Source organism: Bufo bufo, chromosome 2 (assembly GCF_905171765.1).
Source record: "Bufo bufo chromosome 2, aBufBuf1.1, whole genome shotgun sequence".
NCBI lineage: Eukaryota > Metazoa > Chordata > Amphibia > Anura > Bufonidae > Bufo > Bufo bufo.
Genome location: NC_053390.1, coordinates 656,846,616 through 656,861,569, shown reverse-complemented (window position 1 = coordinate 656,861,569; position 14,954 = coordinate 656,846,616). Strand labels below are relative to the sequence as shown.

The following is a 14,954-nucleotide window of genomic DNA, read 5'->3' as shown; positions in this document are numbered from 1 at the left end:
ATCCAACTTTGATGTAATGTCCTTAAAACAAGTCAAAATGAGGCTCAGTAGTGTGTGTGTGGCCTCCACGTGCCTGTATGACCTCCCTACAACGCCTGTGCATGCTCCTGATGAGGTGTCGGACGGTCTCCTGAGGGATCTCCTCCCAGACCTTGACTAAAGCATCTGACAACTCCTGGACAGTCTGTGGTGCAATGTGACGTTGGTGGATAGAGCGAGACATGATGTCCCAGATGTGCTCAATTGGATTCAGGTCTGGGGAACGGGAGGGCCAGTCCATAGCATCAATGCCTTCGTCTTGCAGGAACTGCTGACACACTCCAGCCACATGAGGTCTAGCATTGTCTTGCATTAGGAGGAACCCAGGGCCAACCGCACCAGCATATGGTCTGACAAGGGGTCTGAGGATCTCATCTCGGTACCTAATGGCAGTCAGGCTACCTCTGGCGAGCACATGGAGGGCTGTGCGGCCCTCCAAAGAAATGCCACCCCACACCATTACTGACCCAATGCCAAACCGGTCATGCTGGAGGATGTTGCAGGCAGCAGAACGTTCTCCACGGCGTCTCCAGAGTCTGTCACATGTGCTCAGTGTGAACCTGCTTTAATCTGTGAAGAGCACAGGGCGCCAGTGGCGAATTTGCCAATCTTGGTGTTCTCTGGCAAATGCCAAACGTCCTGCACGGTGTTGGGCTGTAAGCTCAACCCCCACCTGTGGACGTCGGGCCCTCATATCACCCTCATGGAGTCTGTTTCTGACCGTTTGAGCAGACACATGCACATTTGTGGCCTGCTGGAGGTCATTTTGCAGGGCTCTGGCAGTGCTCCTCCTGTTCCTCCTTGCACAAAGGCGGAGGTAGCGGTCCTGCTGCTGGGTTGTTGCCCTCCTACGGCCTCCTCCACGTCTCCTGATGTACTGGCCGGTCTCCTGGTAGCGCCTTCATGCTCTGGACACTACGCTGACAAACACAGCAAACCTTCTTGCCACAGCTCGCATTGATGTGCCATCCTGGATAAGCTGCACTACCTGCGCCACTTGTGTGGGTTGTAGACTCCGTCTCATGCTACCACTAGAGTGAAAGCACCGCCAGCATTCAAAAGTGACCAAAACATCAGCCAGGAAGCATAGGAACTGAGAAGTGGTCTGTAGTCACCACCTGCAGAACCACTCCTTTATTGGGGTGTCTTGCTAATTGCCTATAATTTCCACCTGTTGTCTATCCCATTTGCACAACAGCATGTGAAATTGATTGTCACTCAGTGTTGCTTCCTAAGTGGACAGTTTGATTTCACCGAAGTGCGATTGACTTGGAGTTACATTGTGTTGTTTAAGTGTTACCTTTTTTTTTTTGATCAGTGTATTAAAATATTAAAAAAAAACGTGTGGAACGCCGTAATGGAAATTTGTTTATTTTTTTTCAAAAATAAAAATGCACAGAATATTGATATAAGCTATCGGCCTGAAAGTTCACAGGTTATCGGTATTGGTATCGGCTCTAAAAAAAATAAAAAATCAATATCGGTCTATCCCTAGTGTGAAGAAAGCTTCAGGATTGGGCATGGCGCTTGTGCTCAGCGTCTGGGACGGGCATGCAGCACAATAGTCCTTATTCCCACCGAAGCCGGCAGAAGCTTAGTTAATATATGCACGCCCACTTAACACCCCATATGGCTGCATTGTCGCCTTATTGACCTCAGTAACATCTGGTATATACGCCACATTAAATTGGAAGCATTTTAGGGAGGAGGGGAGCTGAAAGAAGCTATAATTAATGCCTGTGATGTCTGCTTCGTTTTTTCTAATCTAGTATGAGAGCAAGCAATCATCCCGCTATGATAAAAAGCACTTGCTGGACCGCTTTCTGGGTTTCACCCATGGAAATTCTCCTTCACTTCTTGTAGCCCTAGTCTTTACGGAAACGTTTCTCGGAAATTTCTCTCTATGCTCCAGAGCCGTGGTCAGGGATCATTAGAGAGGAGTCCTTGACTGAAGAGCCTGGCAGATTTATCTGCTCAGGGTTACGCGCTGATATTGATACATTTTGGAAATAATTACGGATTTAACATTTAGATCCGTAGAGCCTGGTGTTTAGGATAAGTTCAGCCGGCATGGGATGGAGGAAAATCCACAGCGTTTACAGTAGCTGCTCAGTGTCTTGTCACTTTTTATTTTGCCAAATTCCAGCACAAATTTCACCGTTTGCTATGCATATCCACAGCAAATTCCTCCATAAATCCTCATGTAAATCAAGTGGATTTTGTCATCCATGCAGAGGGTCTGTTGAAAAAGGACCTGTCTCCTCACCTGTTTCAGTAAAGCATTGTATTCCCCATGAAAAAAACAGAGCTGCTGCATCTTTTCTTGGGGTACTTTCACACTTGCGGCAGAGGATTGCGGCAGGTAGTTCTGTCTCCTGAACTGCCTGCTGGATCCGGCAATCCGGACTCAAACTGATGGCATTTGTCAGACGGATCCGGATGCGGATCCGTCTGACAAATGCATTGCAATACCGGATCCGTCTCTCCGGGGTCATCCGGAAAAACGGATCCGGTATCAATTTCTTTTTGCATTTTTAAAGGTCTGCGCATGCCGGAACACTTAATGCCGGATCCGGCACTAATACACTTCAATGTAAATTAATGCCGGATCCGGCATTCCAGCAAGTGTCCAGTATTTTTGGCCGAAGAGAGAACTGCAGCATGCTGCGGTATTTTCTCCATCCAAAAAACGTAAAAGGGACTGAACTGATGCATCCTGATTGGATTGCTCTCCATTCAGAATGCATTAGAATAAAACTGATCAGATTTTTTCCAGTATATAGCTCCTGTGACGGAACTCAATACCGGAAATGAAAAACGCTAGTGTGAAAGTACCCTTAGTACCCTCTGTGTGGTAATGTATTATGTGTAATGTATCTGTTATTCCTCCTGGAAACTTGAATAAATTCACAATAATTTACCACATCCAGGTGTGTCCCTACACAGCCCGACGTGGTTTAATCAGTGCCAGAGTGTGTAGGAAAACTTCCCTTTGACAAGGGGAATGATAATACCTATCGTAATTGTCTATTTATAAATATTCAGGAGGAATAACAGAGGAACAACACAAATAAAATAGTATGAGAAAAGATGTTCCAGGATTATTTCTTGAGACATACAAGTATTTTTTTTAGACATGTTAGGAGTGGTGACAGGTCCAACTTGTACGCCCTAGACTGATGATCTTCAAGTCATATTGGAGATGTTGTTTTGCCTGGACCCTCAGATATTACATAGTGGATATTTTTTTGTTTTGTAACCTCAGTTTTTTTTTGTTTTGTTTTTTAAAGATCTAGAATTACTTGTGAATGTGAAGTCCTGAGGGGTGAACATTGTATGGCACAACAGTGTAGAAAGTAACAGTAGCCTTGGCCATCTGCCAGCCTCTATTGTGGTGGATTACAATAGGAGACAATGCTTGGTTTATTTTGTTTTGTAGAAGAAGCCAAAAGTTGTGACCACCTCATTTTATTATTGAGGGCAATAGGGAATTGTATGGTTTTAATCCAGAAGTATAAGTTGACTGTAAGCCTTGACCTAAAACGATAGGAAGGAAAGGATCAGTGCCAGCATGGTTAAATATCAATGATAATCTACGTGGAGGGATGATGCCCTGGCACAGATCACAGTCCACACATCTCTGAGCTAATCTGGTGAACTGTAACCACCAGCTTCGGACGGACAAAAAAAACGTTGCATGCAATGGTTTTTGGCCGACTGAGGCTACATGCACACGACCGTATGTGTTTTGCGGCGTGCAAAAAAACAGATGCCATCCGTATGCCACCCGTTTTTTTTTCCCCAGATCCATTGTAACAATGCCTAAAATAGGACATGTTCTATTTATTTATTTTTTTGCGGGGCTACGGAACGGACATACGGATGCGGACATTGAAATGAATGGGTCCGCATGCTACCTGCAAAAAAAAACAGAACGGACACGGAAACAATCAATGTTCGTGTGCATGTAGCCTGACAGACGGCATTTTCCCGGTAATTAGCTGGGTCCAGTGAGGCTGCTGCTCTGTGCTGGAACATAGATCTGAAAGAAAGCTGTCATTCAGCTGTAGGAGGGGGGTGGGTTAAAGCAGCCGCGGCTTTAAACCGCCTCTCTGCGATCCTCAGCGCTGCCTCCCTAAGAAATGAATGGGAGTGAGAAACCACAAAAAAAAAAAAAAAGCTTTGCAGTCACCAGCAAAATATCGGTGCTGGTGTCCTGCGAGCAATCGCTAAGGATTACAGGGAGTAAGGGTGCCTTCACATGCAAATTTTGTGGCAGAAAATTCTGCAACTGAAAATCAGTTCCATTCATTTGAATGCAGCAGCAAGCACATGGATTTCTGCAAGCCCCGCTGATCACTAGAATGGGGGCCGTTGAATGGAGTGGCAGACACACATGCGCTCCATTCAACTCTATTGGGCTGCAATAGAGGGTTTGGCTATCAGTGGTCAGACCCAACCCCTCGATCAGTCTCCTCCCCCCCACCCCTCGATCAGTCTCCTCCCCCCCACCCCCTTGATCAGTCTCCTCCCCCACCCCTCGATCAGACACCTCCCCCCCCACCCCTCGATCAGTCTCCTCCCCCACCCCTCGATCAGACACCTCCCCCCCACCCCTCGATCAGTCCCCCCCCCCCCCCACCCCTCGATCAGACACCTCCCCCCCTCGATCAGTCTCCTCCCCCCCACCCCTCGATCAGACACCTCCCCCCCACCCCTCGATCAGACACCTCCCCCCCACCCCTCGATCAGACACCTCCTCTAGAGGTTAAGTTGTATTCATAGGACAACCTTTTTAATTTGAATCCAAAAACGAGACATGTAAAAGGTCATTGCTCATGGATGGTGTAGGGCCTCCATCAATCGTTCACGTTGGCTTTTACTCCAGGATTTTGGAGTACCTGCTGCTGGTTGTTACCTTCCATATGACTGTCCTTTCGCTGTCTGGAAGGTTTTCAGTGCTTTGATGAAAAGCGGTCTGGCGGTTGCGCCCCAGCTTTCGCACTTTGCACGATTTTTCAGCTGCTTGTGCTGATTACCATACAGCTGCCCAGTGGAATAGAGAGGGAAGCAGGCAAAATCTGCACTGTCTGCAAGTATAAGAAGCGGTCTTGCAAATGGGACACTGGCAGATGGGACATGTACTTGAGCTGCTTTTTTTCCTTCCCTTTCCTTCTAACAGTTTGCATTAGAAATCATCCTGAAAGTCGTAGGTCACCCCCATGGATTCAGGCTGAAGAGGTATTCATCGTACTGATTCCCTTTATAGAATACTAATTAACCTACTTAGACAGAACCATAATGGTATCCTCCAAAAGTTGGCCGTTTAAAAGTGCATGGGTTTTCTGCCATCTTTGTAGAGGGCAGCACATGTTGCATTCTGTGAACTTTGTAGTAACTATGAGAAAAATTCCTTTAGGCTGGATTTACATTCCTTTGTGGTATTTTGGCTGACTTTTTCAGTTTGGCCACATTTTTATTTATTTTTTTGCTGTGTTTCTTGCCGCCTCCAAATACCAGCTGTAAGTTTGTGGCTTTTTATTCCTTTACGGTGTGTTTTTTGGGCCCATGTGTTTTTTTTTTTTTTTTTTATATATTTAAAAGCAGCACAATCTAGCTTCCTAGAATCCGCACGGGTAGCGGTATATCATTAGCTATAGCACTAGCTTCTCTGTTAATATTTACGGCACCTCCATAACATGCGACCATTTTCTTTCAGGGGGTGGGGGGCCCTCCTTTCATAAACTTTGTGTTTGGCTGGCTTTTCTCTCATAAAATATTGAGGCATTTCCTCTCTTTTGAAGATCTTGGTTCATTGATGTTTTATGGTGTAACAGGAATACAAGGCAGAGTATTCCACTGAACGTACCTTTTGCTTGCAGACATTTCCATAGTGATCATTTCTGAGAGAGATGTGAACAGCGCTGGAGGTTATTAAGTTTGCCATGCTGTTTTAACCCCGTGGAACGCCGTATCCGTCTCCCATAGCCGCTGTCTGCTTTGGCTGGAAATTTGTGATGAGTTAATTGAGATTGAAATCTCTTGGGCTGCTTAAAAGAGCCTTCTGTGCATTCTGCCCTTAACTCCCATGTTGTCGGTGACTCATGCCAAACTTTGATTAGGTCATTGAACAAACACGTCAGGTTTTTCCATCCTATGCATCTGTGCTGATCTCCTTTTATGTCAAGGCACTGTGATGTAGAATCCCGAGCCGCCTTCTTAAAAATGCATTAGGAAGGTCTTACATAAACTGCATTACATTTATGTCCTATTTATTAATTTATCTGCAACATGACTTTAAAAATAAAAACTCTTACTGCTTGTGACAGGTAAGGCTAAAATATTAATCACATCTACGGTAGTTGGGGAAGACCAGGATATTTTTGGCAGTTTCGCCACTTTCAAAATGAGGAGAAGGAGGTGTAGTGGGTTACGTCTGATGACCTATCCTCAGGAGTAGTGCTCGCACAAGCGCCAGAAGTTGGACCCCGCCATTCAGCTGTTTTTAGAGGGATAGCGGCCAAGTGAATGGGACAAGCAGTTGTAGTTACACTGTGCTGCCTCTACCAAGGTGAGGGCACTCAGGTTATCGTGAAGAGGAAGTAGCACGAGCAATGGGGGTGCCGAGAGTCGGACCCCGCCAATCTCATGTTGACCGATCCTGAAGATACGTCATCAATATTAACAGACTACACAACCCCAAAAAAATTGTACAGTACTTCCAATAGCCATCCATCCAGAACCTCAGGCCGGACTGGGAATGAAGAGCAGCCCTGGCTCCCAAACGCTGCCAGCCCTCATACAGTACAGCCCCCATTAAGATGACTGAAAAATAGCAGCATGCAACACATGCAATGGCACATTTTGGTCACATCTTCTCGACTCATACCAAATGATCCCTTTGTCACACACTGCTGCCCATGCCCCTCCCCCCCCTCTATTCTGGCCTACAGCTCCCCCCCCCCCCTTATTCTCACCTACAGCTCCCCATGGCCCCCACCCCTTTCTTACATACAGCTCCCAATGGCCCCCACCCCTTTCTTATATACAGCTCCCCATGGCCCCCACCCCTTTGTCACACACTGCTGCCCATGCCCCCCCCCCCTATTCTCGCCTACAGCTCCCCATGCCCCCCCCCCTATTCTCGCCTACAGCTCCTCATGCTCCCCCCCCTTATTCTCACCTACAGCTCCCCATGGCCCCCACCCCTTTCTTACATACAGCTCCCAATGGCCCCCACCCCTTTCTTATATACAGCTCCCCATGGCCCCCACCCCTTTGTCACACACTGCTGCCCATGCCCCCCCCCCTATTCTCGCCTACAGCTCCCCATGCCCCCCCCTATTCTCGCCTACAGCTCCTCATGCTCCCCCCCCTTATTCTCACCTACAGCTCCCCATGGCCCCCACCCCTTTCTTACATACAGCTCCCAATGGCCCCCACCCCTTTCTTATATACAGCTCCCCATGGCCCCCACCCCTTTCTTACATACAGCTCCCCATGGCCCCCACCCCTTCGTCACACACTGCTGCCCATGCCCCCCTATTCTCGCCTACAGCTCCCCATGGCCCCCACCCCTTTCTTACATACAGCTCCCCATGCCCTGCTCTATTCTCGCCTACAGCTCCCCATGCCCCCCCCTATTCTTACATGCAGCTCCCCATGCCCCCTATTCCTACAGCTCCCCATGCCCCCCTATTCTCACACATATAGGACCTTTCACATGTGACTATAATATCACAATAGGTCCTGCATTCATAAGATTTTGTCACAATGTTACAGTGATTTACATAGAGCCACATTATTTCTAGCATGGTTCTTCACAAATCACTCCAGATTTTCAGTTATTTTTGTCAAATTGTGGTAAAAACACACTTTCACAGTGGCAGCCAAGGTGGCGCACTATGTTGCCGTCCCGCCGGGAATATTGTGAGTACGGGCCTGCAGAGCTCCCTATAAACTGCGGCACAAACTATTGCTATAATACTGTCCACTCCTCTAGGATGATTTAGAGGGTGTCTGTCAGCAGATTTGAACCCCAAAATAAATCCCCATTATTGCGATCATGAAACAAGCGTATTGGAGAAAGTGTTATTTTTTTTATCTCACATGCTGTATGCTTATGAATCTTTAAAGACCTGTCCCCTCTCCTGACATGTCTATTTTAGGCGGGGCTGCACGGCGACATTTGTTGCGCGACAGAAAGGGTATACTACTTTGCAGCATTCATGTGGCACCAATGTCACGCAATATTTTTTGTAATAATAGTCAGTGGTGTCACACTGCGACATACTGTGACCTGACAGTCGTACAAAAAATCCAACTTGGATGTTGTGCGACCTTTCTGCGACAAATGTCGCCGTGTAGCCCTAACCTTAGTAACTACTTCCGTTCCCCATGGAATAACAATTCTGGTGCATCTATTCTTATGACTATGTTGTGCCAATCCTTTATTATTCCTGCTAGAAGTTATACATCAATTACTAGCAGTTTGCAATTAAGGTCCAGCTGGGTGTTACCAGTTTGGGGTGTGTCCCTGCACAGTCTGATACTGGCAGTACTGATTGGATAATGACAGACTATGCAGAAACACCCCCGCAACTGGTAACACCCTGTTGGACATGCTGGCAATTCATTCATAAATTTCTAGAAGGAACGGCATAACATGGAGTTGTTATTAAAGGGGGGATGCAAGGAGTTACATGACATCAGAGGGGGCAGGAGACTATAATTAAGAGTAGAGGGGTGGCATTGCCGATGATGGCTTCACCAAGAACACCCAACAGATGCTTAGCGGTTCATTAGCATATTGTGCATAAATGAATACTCTTTCTCCAATACGCTGCCTTTATGATTTGAGCCATGCCTGGTTAAATGAGCGATTAGAGTGTTATCCTATAAAGAATGTGCCTAATGGGCAATTACAATGGATACCGCCCTATGGTACTGCAGTATTAGGCGAGTTATTAATATCTTATGAGCTGTCTGTGTCACATGCCGGTAATGTCTTCCCGAACAGTTTCCTGACCAAATATCCTTTGTCATTGTTTTATGGCCAGCGGGGAGTTTACTAGTCTATATAAAGTAAGTGACGACATAACTTATTCCGCGTTCTCGCTGTGCATCCGTGTACAGAGCTCCAGGTACAGGGAGTAGATCGGACAGCTTCTCAGTATCTTATCATTTAATTTAATTTTTTTATATCTGTATAAAACGTCATACAAAGCATCCCAATATATACTTTTACTCCATCCTTTTTAATATTTGTACTTTATTAATAAAGTTAACAGTACGTCTTGTGGTGAACGTCCTTAGCATTCCTAGGTGTGAACGTTAAGCGGGTGACATCATAGAGTGCATGTTCTTTATAGATCGTTATATTACTGGGTGTATATTATACGGTAAGCTGTAATCCCCCAGCATGCCTTGCTTGTGTGTAGTCTTAAGGCCGATAATTGCTAGCGAGAATCTTAGTGTAATTCTGCCGGCAATTTTTAAGCGCGCTTAAAAATCAGCACTTGCCAGTGGCAGATCATCCTGTCTAATCGCGCTCTGCCGCTGGCAAACCACTAGACAGTATAGGGACGAGCGATGGCATATCGTAGCAGCTGCCTCCTCCGCTAGCTAGCAAGCGAGCGATTGCCGTTCATTCGGCAATCGGCAGCATTGATGATCGGTAACGAGCATTCATGCAAACGCTCGTAAGCAATTATCGGCCAATGTACTTATTAAGGTATTCCACTTTGTTCATGTCAAATGTGGTTCACAGGTTCATATAATGAACCCTGATATCACCATTATCCAAACTATTCTCAATATGGTCTCCTCCATCTGTAAAGGGATTGACCCATTACATCAAATCCCCTGCCCACAGGGGTAAGTAAGGGATTTGATGTAATGGGACTGTTGAGGCCCCTGACGACACGAGAACAGAGGCCTATGTTCCCCTGTTTGAATGGAGAAGCGAACATGAGAGTGCATACTGATGCTGCGCTGCCTGCTTCGGCAGTCCTATAAAGCCGAATGCAGTGGTGGACATGCACATTGTTCTTGTGACTGCCGTGGACCCCAGTAGTCAGACCCTCACCATTCAGACTTGAGGGTTTGACTACTGGGACCCCCGCCTATGGATAGGGGATAAGTTGTTGTAATGAAACAATGCGTTGAGACCACCTGCACACATTGCGGAATACGCATGGAAAAACCGCAGCGTAGTAGAGTACCAGCAAGGTGTAGGACTTTAGAACATGTCATCTCACGTACACTTTGCAGATTTTTTCTGAGCTGAAATTGACCTGCTGTGCGGATTTCCAAATCCGCAGCATGTCATTATGTTTGTGCTTTTAGCTGCAAATTTTACCCTTTTCCAATGAAGGCGAATCAATTCTGCACAAAAAAACACTGTTAGACATTGTGAATTTTGGTGCAGAAACCAAAATAAATCCGTACGGAAATGAGTGCAGATCTTATGTGCGTTCACCCACACTGGAGGGCAGGCAGCCACAAGTTGGAATAGCACTGTGTGGCTGATTACAAGTATGTTGGGAATCCTCATCTACATAAACATTATTTAGAAGACATGGCCACTCCCTTAGGGCCCTTGCACACGACCGTATGCCCTCCGAGATATACGGTCCGTTAGCGGGCCATATGTCCCGGAGCGGCATTGATCGTGAGCACACAGCATCATAGATTACAATGATGCTGTGATCGTCGGGCCGCCCGCGGGACTATTGTCCTGGACTCATAAAATCATATCATGCATATCGTGCATCATTGTAATCTATGATGCTGTGCGCTCCCTTGCGCACGATCAATGCCGCTCCGGGACATGTGGCCCGCTCACAGACCGTATATCTCGGAGGGCATACGGTCATGTGCAAGGGCCTTTATGTTTATAAGGAATGATGACAGATCCCGCTTACTGTAGAATTGGGAACCATGCTAGGGGTAGGAGACATGATGGTCAGATTGGGTGGTGGAGGAACTTCTTTATTTCAGGTCATTTAAATGGGCGCTAGCATCTTTTAAAGAGCTCTTAGCAGCGTGTACGGCATTTTTCGCCTTGTGCTGCACAGATATGGAGAGTCGGTCGGTAATCTGTAGAAGAGCTGGATGCAGAGGCTATCACGTGGCTCCAAGTGCTTCCCTTTCCATGTCTTGTAGTGAGGGTAATGGCACGCTGTACTGCAGCTGCGATACACATCCCTAGGTGACACGACGTGGGGACATTCCTGCACCATCTGCGGTGACAGCAGTTAACCTGAAGAAACACATTATTCTAGATCCACCCAGGGAGGGAATGACATTTCAAAGCCCTCTTTGAGGAGTTCACATGTAATGGATCTGCTGTTTAGACAGTGACCTGGGCATTTATTATACCGCTCTATCCCCAGTTTTCTTTCTCTGAGGTTGAACTGCTGGACTGCGTTTGCTTATCAGACCTTTCTGGCTCCAATAAAGAATTAAGAAATGTGGTGATTAAGGGCTCATGCACACGCCGTGGTTTTGGTCCACATCCGATTCACATCTCAGTGGGGCCACAAAAGAGGCAGACGGCACACCCGTGCCATAGTGAGATGCACTTTATTTATTTAAGAGGCAGACGCATCTCTGGCAGTCCGTGCACCAGAAACTGTTGGCTTATGCCAGTTTCTTGAGTGAGTTAGGCCACTTTCAGACGAGCGAGTGTCACTCTCCAGACTCGCAGCAACCATCCTGAACTTCTAGCACTGCTATGTAACCCTTATAGGCCTCTTTCACACGGGCGTTGCGGAAAAATGTCCGGGTGCGTTGCGGGAACACCCGCGATTTTTCCGCGCGAGTGCAAAACCTTGTAATGCGTTTTGCACTCGTGTGAGAAAAATCGCGCGTGTTTGGTACCCAAACCCGAACTTCTTCACAGAAGTTCGGGCTTGGGATCGGTGTTCTGTAAATAGTATTATTTTCCCTTATAACCGAAAATAATAGCATTCTGAATACAGAATGCTAAGTAAAACAGGGCTGGAGGGGGTTAAAAAAAATAAAAAATCATTTAACTCGCCTTAATCCACTTGCTCGCGATGCCGGGCATCTCCGTCTGACTCTTTTACTGTCTAGGACCTGTGGAGAGCATTAACTATAGTTTAAGGACCTGGGATGACGTCACTCTGGTCATCACATGGTACGTCACATGATCTTTTACCATGGTGAATCACCATGGTAAAAGATCATGTGACGTACCTTGTGATGACCGGAGTGACGTCATCCCAGGTCCTTAAACTATAGTTAATGCTCTCCACAGGTCCTAGACAGTAAAAGAGTCAGACGGAGATGCTGGCTACGCGAGCAAGTGGATAAAGGTGAGTTAAATGACTTTTTATTTTTTTTTAACCCCTCCAGCCCTGTTTTACTTAGCATTCTGTATTCAGAATGCTATTATTTTCCCTTATAACCATGTTATAAGGGAAAATAATAAGGTTCGGGTCTCCATCCCGATCGTCTCCTAGCAACCGTGCGTGAAAATCGCACCGCATCCGCACTTGCTTGCGGATGCTTGCGATTTTCACGCAACCCCATTCATTTCTATGGGGCCTGCGTTACGTGAAAAACGCACAAAGAGGAGCATGCTGCGATTTTCACGCAACGCAAAAGTGATGCGTGAAAATCACCGCTCGTGTGCACAGCCCCATAGAAATGAATGGGTCAGTATTCAGTGCGGGTGCAATGCGCTCACCTCCCGCATCGCATCCGCGCGGAATACTCGCTCGTGTGAAAGGGGCCTTACAGTTCTGGAATGCATTGTACATAATGCTGTCAGTGCTATACAATACATTACAGAACTGTAAGGGTTACATGGCATCATAAATCAATATAATGCTATGCGACCCCAGCAGTGCTGGAAGTTCAGGATGGGTGATGCGCTGCGAGTCCGGAGCGTGACATTTCCTAGTCTGAAAGGGGCCTTATAGTAAAATCAGGTGGTCCATGTAAAGCCCCACCCTTTTTGGCACTTTAGAAAAGTGTTGAAGCGCAAAAAGTTGCAAATTATGTGCAATTATGGCATGTGCTATAAGTCACAACTTTTGTACGCCACAAAATAGTGGCGTAAACACCTTAGTCTCTCATTATATTATTCGTCATCTAGGTTGTTACTGTTCCCACATGATGTCCGGTTTGGATTTTGTGACTGGTTGCTTCGTTGAAACGCTGAGGATTTGCTGCAGATTTTTGCCTCTGCATGGCACAGTGCGATATGTGACCAATATCTGCAGCATACATTGACATACTGCAGATATAAAATCTTAATCACATATCAAGTTATATGCAGAGAAAAGACATTTTCATTTTGAGATCCGGAACCCTGCACCCCATGGACCCCTCCCAAAGTAATGGATCGGCAGGTTGAGCACTTGTACTCGGCTATCTCCAGCAGTCCTATAGAAATGAATGGATCGGCAGGTTGAGCACTTGTACTCGGCTATCTCCAGCAATCCTATAGAAATGAATGGATCGGCATGTTGAGCACTTGTACTCGGCTATCTCCAGCAGTCCTATAGAAATGAATGGATCGGTAGGACGAGTATATCCCTGGCAGTCCCATAGAAATTGAGTGGAGTGGCAGATTGTGCACTTGTACTTGGCTATCCCCGGCAGTTTCCTAGAAATGAATGGAGTGGCAGTGTGCATGGTCAACCTGCCGCTCCATTTCAGGGGCCCCATCGGTTGCAGGGTCTCCATTGGTGGCAGTCCTTGCAATCTGACTCCCGCCGATGTAGTAGTTATGGCCTTTTTTTGTGGATTTAGGATTACTTGTTTGGAATTTAGGGGATATTCTGCAATAACAGCACAGAGTTAGAAGAAAAGATGTTCCTGAATTATTTCTTGAAGAATACAAGTGTGCACCAAAGCAGCCATGTCAGGAGAGCAGGCAGATGTGAGGGGCCATGCTTTTATGTTACTCTTATGCTGGTTTTATATGCGCATAGTTCTTGTTACTGATCTGGGAATACTTACTGTTCTGTGACTACTAGATAAGTAGCCAAGATCCAGCGTGTATGTGCCTTGAACGGAGCCCGTTTGTATGCTTGTAATCGCTTTGGTATAGTTGAGTGGCTACTTTTGCTTACAGCGTTCACCATTTTCCCGATTCTGGCTGCATTGCCTGAATGGACCACCATTATCTATGCTATTGCTAAACCAGTGAGAAGCGATGCCAGGCCAGTCCAGGATAACAAGTTAAATTCTATTTTGACAAGAGACGAACACACAAGATTTCTGTTTGATAGAAAACCTGAAATTGCCGCTCTTCCCTGAAGGTAGCCTAGTCCTGTACGGCAGTGATCTAATTAACTGCTGCTGCCGCAATCTACATCTGCACTACAATAAACGGACCAAATACAAGCTTTTCTCCTTCTTTGTGCTTTCGGTGTATTTGATCTAGCTCTCATAGGAAGTCTCACTCTTCTTTTTTTACATTGCTGGCTTTGTACATGAGAAGTCTAAGAGAAACGTCCTTCACGTTACTTTTTCCGCCTTTCTAATGTATCGACTGCTTTTTCAACCAAGTTTAGAGTTCATTTTCGGTTAAGTATATCTTTACTATAGATTGAATTATTGAGGATGACTGGAGTTATCCTACAAGTTACTTCGTTTAGTGAAACAGTATGCATTGGCTTTTGACCCTTGATATACTGTAAAAAAAAACTTTTACCGAAATCTAGTTCAGTTCCAAGGTACCACTTGGAACCGAAACAGAGTTCGGTAAAAGGTTTTTAACAGTAGAAATTAATTTCTGAAGTTATTACCCGATAATAACTTCGGCTCATAGGAGCCAATACATTCTAATACTGTACAGAGAGCTCATAGGAGCCAATACATTCTAATACTGTACGGAGTGCTCGCTCCATACAATATTCTAATGAAGTTTTATGCAA

The 14,954-nt window shown here is 46.0% G+C and overlaps 1 protein-coding gene across 4 annotated transcripts in view; it reads left to right on the top strand.

Annotated features, from left to right (window-relative positions):
- The window catches only part of FBXW7 (F-box and WD repeat domain containing 7), a 194,262-nt gene that overhangs the window by 124,396 nt on the left and 54,912 nt on the right, over positions 1–14,954 (top strand). The gene's annotated exons all lie outside the window — the stretch shown is intronic.